At 42.0% G+C, this 6,000-nt stretch overlaps 3 non-coding genes across 3 annotated transcripts; all 3 read right to left on the minus strand.

Annotated features, from left to right (window-relative positions):
• Nucleotides 1–2,657: 2,657 nt before the first annotated feature.
• trnaa-cgc (transfer RNA alanine (anticodon CGC)) lies at nucleotides 2,658–2,729 on the minus strand. The gene has a single exon. It is a non-coding gene; the product is annotated as a tRNA-Ala (tRNA).
• Nucleotides 2,730–4,113: 1,384 nt separating this feature from the next.
• On the minus strand, nucleotides 4,114–4,185 carry trnaa-cgc (transfer RNA alanine (anticodon CGC)). The gene has a single exon. It is a non-coding gene; the product is annotated as a tRNA-Ala (tRNA).
• Nucleotides 4,186–5,569: 1,384 nt separating this feature from the next.
• On the minus strand, nucleotides 5,570–5,641 carry trnaa-cgc (transfer RNA alanine (anticodon CGC)). The gene has a single exon. It is a non-coding gene; the product is annotated as a tRNA-Ala (tRNA).
• Nucleotides 5,642–6,000: the final 359 nt, after the last annotated feature.

Here is a 6,000-nt window from a genome sequence, read left to right on the forward strand (position 1 = left end):
CTCACGTCAGCAGGGTCGCCTGATTTAAAGATGGCCGTTATTATGGCCGACTTCCATACCCTTGGAAACACACCGAGACCAATAGATGTGTTGGTGACCTTAGTAATGGGGCCAATGAGTGACTCTTTGTAGTTTTTAAGAAAGGTAGAGTCCATCCCAAACACATCTTTGGCTTTAGAGTTCTTTAGTGAGCTAATCACCTTGTTCACCTTTGACTCAGAAACCTCCCTTATGATGAAGACAGGTTGAGTGTCATTCACTAGCACTGGGCCCAGGAAACAAATGGAGGGGTTCTGTGTCAGTGCCCTGACAGAGTCAATAAAGTAGGAATTGAAGGCTATTGCTATTTCGACTGCATCCTGTGTTAGATTGTTATTCACCATGATTTCTAGTCTTTTTGCAGTGTTACTATGGTCTTTCCCTGTTAACTTTTTTAGATTCTCCCATATCAATTTAGAATTTCCCTTTGCTTCACCAATTATGTTAATAAAGAAGTTTGCCTTGGCCTGTCTAATTTCTTTCATCACCGTACTTCTCAACATGGTAAACCTACGTCTGTCATGCTCTAATTTAGATTTTAGGGCTATTTTTAGAGCATAATCTCGTTCTTTCATCAATTTCCAGATTTCTCCATTTAGCCAAGGAAGAGTGCTCTTTTGGCCAGGTTTGGATTTGATTTTCTTTAGGAAGCCATTTATTGTAGTCTGGATTGTGGATAGAAAAACCTGACTATCAGCTTCCACGTCTGTATAGGACAAGAGATCATTCCAGTTTATTCCCTTAATTGCTTTTTCAAAATAGTTTAATTCACTCTTAGGTATTCTGAGTTGATCCGGCTTTCTAACAGTAGAGAGGTTAAACCTGCTCTTAGACAGCTTTCTGGCTATAAGTGTCAGATTGTGATCAGATAGCCCAGTAACCATATTGAATGATTTAGTCACTCTCTCTGGTTTATTACTGAACACCAAATCAATCTGTGTTTTAGAGCAACAAGTCACCCTGGTTGGCCCTTTAACTAGCTGTGTAAGGTCAAAGGTATTAGTGATTCGTTTGAGGGTTTTCCTACAACACTTGTCTTCATAATTAATGTTAAAATCTCCCATTAAGATGACCTCTTTCCCAAAATCACATTCCCTAAGCATGGTATTAAACTGATCAAAAAACACACTTTTGGTGGAAGGTGGCCTATACATTCCAATGAGGGTAAAAGACATTTGGGGAGACAGTGTAACGTTCAGGCCGATACATTCTAGTTCATTATCACATGACCACTCAATTTGTTTACATCGGATATGTTCTTTAATGTAAATCATCACACCCCCTCCTCTTCCTTCAATCCTGTCTCTCCTGAAAACATTGTAGCCAGGCACAATCAAAGCAGCATATGGAGAGTGTTTATGGAGCCATGTCTCTGAGAGGCAGAGAAAGTCAAGGTTGGAGTCTGTGAGTAGATGTTGAATTTGATAACTTTTTGGAATGACACTACGAATGTTCAAGTGCCCCCCTAATAGTCCCTTGGGCTTAGCTCGTGGGTCCCAGATGACTCGAGAGTGATTGACACATTGAAAAAAGTTAAATTTTCTGTGTTTTCTGAAGGCTGGGTTTAGGCCGTTTTGTTTCGTTTTGATTAGGGGCAGTTCGGTAGCGCAATTAACAATCCCTCCCGCTTGCACTGGATGCGGGGAACTAATTAAAATAGCTTGCGTACCAGAAACAGAGTCAGAGATCGCATTTAACGACTCTGGTATGTTTGAAGAGTCAAAATCTATCCTGGAGCCGGGTGAGTCGAGAGAAACCATAGGACCATAGCACTCACCCACCTCCACAGCGGCGACGACCAGTGGACGAGGCCATCCACCGCTCTCCACTCCGGTGCGTATCACTGGCTCGGTGATATTGGGCCCAGGATTGAGTTGTACATCCCCGGAGAGCAGGAGGGTAGTGAACAGGTAGTTTAACAGTTTCCGATAAATGTTGGACTTGTGTTTGTTACGCCTAACATGTTCAGTAGAATAAGGAGCGAGGTAGACTTGGCCATTATTCAGAACGTTATGGTATGCTGTGTACTGTCCGCTCCCGTGGAATGGTGAACCAATGTGTTTGGTGTTGATATTCTCCGGTAGTAGACTGATTGTGTCATCCCAGCAAGGACGCACTGAGATTATCAGTAGAGCAGCTACATAACTGACAATCATGGCAGAGTACTGGAGATAAAACACATTATTGCGCTTTAACTCTTTGCATGAGTTACTTAGCTGGGATCGGCGTACACCTGATGGTTTAGATACAATTACAGCATTCGAATGAGAAGCGGCACCTGCCGCACCACCCTGTCTTCCGTCCGCCATTTTTTGTGTCAAAACTTTCCAAATGCGTTGTATGTGTCTGCTACACACAACGTGCTTATTTCAACAGAGTAACACTGCACCATACAGCAGCACTGAGCCACAAAACCGACTAAACTAAATATACTCATCAGAGAATTTGGGGATTAACTTCAGAGCGCATGCATTTCAAGTATTAGCTCTACCGTAGAGGCACATCCCCTTACTATATAATAGCTAAATGATGTCATCACTTATTTAGCACATCTCTGTTTCCTGCTGAGAATTTCAACATTCTGGAAAGTAGGAGATGGGCCATTGCAAAAATTTTAAAGAAGAAGCTGGGGATTGAACCCAGGACCTCATACATGCGAAGCATGCGCTCTACCACTGAGCTACATCCCCTTTCTGGGAAATAAAAAAAAATATATATATTTTTTTAATTTCACCTATAATTAACCAGATAAGCTAGTTGAGAACAAGTTTTCATATTCAACTGCGACCTGGCCAAGATAAAGCAAAGCAGCGCAACACAAACAACAACACAGAGTTACAGATGGAATAAACAAGCGTACAGTCAATAACACAATAGAAGAAAGTCTATATACAGTGCGTGCAAATGGAGGTAAGGCAATAAATAGGCCATAGTAGCGAAGTATTTACAATTTAGCAAATTAACACTGGAGTGATAGATGAGCAGATGATGATGTGCAAGTAGAAATACTGGTGTGCAAAGAGCAGAAAGTATATTAAAACAATATGGGGATGAGGTAGGTAGATTGGGTGGGCTATTTACAGATGGGCTTTGTACAGCTGCAGCGATCAGTTAGCTGCTCAGATAGCCGATGTTTAAAGTTAGCAGTGTTGCCAACACCTCAGTAAGGAAAGTAGCTATTGGCTGTCCTAAAAGTCGCTAGAAGTTGCTAAATGATGTCATCACCTAATTTGCATAATTGTCAATGTGCATGTAATTGTGATGGACACTGTAGGAGTGAGGAATAACATTGTGGAAGAGACAAAAGGTGAGTAAAATGAAAATGTCTGCAAGTATTCAGAGGGGTTTGAATACTTGCTAAATACAGCGACTAAGTCGCTAAGTTGGCAACACTGAAAGTTAGTGAGGGAAATATGTCTCCAGCTTCAGCGATTTTTGCAATTCGTTCCAGTCATTGTCAGCAGAGAACTGGAAGGAAAGGCGGCCAAAGGAGGTGTTGGCTTTGGGGATGACCAGTGAGATATACCTGCTGGAGCGCGTGCTACGGGTGGGTGTTGTTATTGTGACCAGTGAGCTGAGATAAGGCGGAGCTTTACCTAGCATAGACTAAAAAGATGACCTGGAACCAGTGGGTCTGGCGACGAATATGTAGCGAGGGCCAGCCGACTAGAGCATACAGGTCGTAGTGGCCTGTATGCTCTAGTCGGCTGGCCCTCGCTACAATTCAATACAAAGCTTCCATAAACGTCGAACAAGGCTTGAACCCAGGATTGAACCCATGTGCTTCAGTTTACAAAAACAGATGACTTAGCACATCTATTTCCTTCTTAAAATGTCAACATTGTGGAAAGTAGAGTTGTGCAAAAGCTAATTTCACAACTAAATATACTCATCAGAGAATTTGGGGATTAACTTCAGAGCGCATGCATTTCAAGTATTAGCTCTACCGTAGAGGCACATCCCCTTACTATATAATAGCTAAATGATGTCATCACTTATTTAGCACATCTCTGTTTCCTGCTGAGAATTTCAACATTCTGGAAAGTAGGAGATGGGCCATTGCAAAAATTTTAATGGAGAAGCTGGGGATTGAACCCAGGACCTCATACATGCGAAGCATGCGCTCTACCACTGAGCTACATCCCCTTTCTGGGAAATAAAAAAAAAAAAAATTTTTTTTAAAATTTCACCTATAATTAACCAGGTAAGCTAGTTGAGAACAAGTTTTCATATTCAACTGCGACCTGGCCAAGATAAAGCAAAGCAGCGCAACACAAACAACAACACAGAGTTACAGATGGAATAAACAAGCGTACAGTCAATAACACAATAGAAGAAAGTCTATATACAGTGCGTGCAAATGGAGGTAAGGCAATAAATAGGCCATAGTAGCGAAGTATTTACAATTTAGCAAATTAACACTGGAGTGATAGATGAGCAGATGATGATGTGCAAGTAGAAATACTGGTGTGCAAAGAGCAGAAAGTATATTAAAACAATATGGGGATGAGGTAGGTAGATTGGGTGGGCTATTTACAGATGGGCTTTGTACAGCTGCAGCGATCAGTTAGCTGCTCAGATAGCCGATGTTTAAAGTTAGCAGTGTTGCCAACACCTCAGTAAGGAAAGTAGCTATTGGCTGTCCTAAAAGTCGCTAGAAGTTGCTAAATGATGTCATCACCTAATTTGCATAATTGTCAATGTGCATGTAATTGTGATGGACACTCTAGGAGTGAGGAATAACATTGTGGAAGAGACAAAAGGTGAGTAAAATGAAAATGTCTGCAAGTATTCAGAGGGGTTTGAATACTTGCTAAATACAGCGACTAAGTCGCTAAGTTGGCAACACTGAAAGTTAGTGAGGGAAATATGTCTCCAGCTTCAGCGATTTTTGCAATTCGTTCCAGTCATTGTCAGCAGAGAACTGGAAGGAAAGGCGGCCAAAGGAGGTGTTGGCTTTGGGGATGACCAGTGAGATATACCTGCTGGAGCGCGTGCTACGGGTGGGTGTTGTTATTGTGACCAGTGAGCTGAGATAAGGCGGAGCTTTACCTAGCATAGACTAAAAAGATGACCTGGAACCAGTGGGTCTGGCGACGAATATGTAGCGAGGGCCAGCCGACTAGAGCATACAGGTCGTAGTGGCCTGTATGCTCTAGTCGGCTGGCCCTCGCTACAATTCAATACAAAGCTTCCATAAACGTCGAACAAGGCTTGAACCCAGGATTGAACCCATGTGCTTCAGTTTACAAAAACAGATGACTTAGCACATCTATTTCCTTCTTAAAATGTCAACATTGTGGAAAGTAGAGTTGTGCAAAAGCTAATTTCACAACTAAATATACTCATCAGAGAATTTGGGGATTAACTTCAGAGCGCATGCATTTCAAGTATTAGCTCTACCGTAGAGGCACATCCCCTTACTATATAATAGCTAAATGATGTCATCACTTATTTAGCACATCTCTGTTTCCTGCTGAGAATTTCAACATTCTGGAAAGTAGGAGATGGGCCATTGCAAAAATTTTAATGGAGAAGCTGGGGATTGAACCCAGGACCTCATACATGCGAAGCATGCGCTCTACCACTGAGCTACATCCCCTTTCTGGGAAATAAAAAAAAAAAAAAATTTTTTTTATTACATTTATTTCTTATACCACACTACCACCAGGTGGATACTAGTCAAACGTCCTGCCCCAGAATTCACACGCGACACATTCCGGGCAAGGGCCCTGTGTGCGAAGTGGCAGGCTGTCCCCGATTATCAACTAACTATTTCCAAAAGTCTTCCAAAACTATTGTAAACTATAGAAATAACATATAATGTTGGTTAGGACCACTGTGTCTGGTGAGCATGATAGTTATCCTAACCATCCTGTCACCCGGTGTGTTTCGGCATGTACCTTCCCGTCGCTCCCCCTACTGTTGGTTTCATGTCCTTCTTCATCCCATGTAGGTGAT

Source organism: Oncorhynchus clarkii, unplaced genomic scaffold, assembly GCF_045791955.1.
Source record: "Oncorhynchus clarkii lewisi isolate Uvic-CL-2024 unplaced genomic scaffold, UVic_Ocla_1.0 unplaced_contig_1101_pilon_pilon, whole genome shotgun sequence".
NCBI classification, from domain to species: Eukaryota; Metazoa; Chordata; class Actinopteri; order Salmoniformes; family Salmonidae; genus Oncorhynchus; species Oncorhynchus clarkii.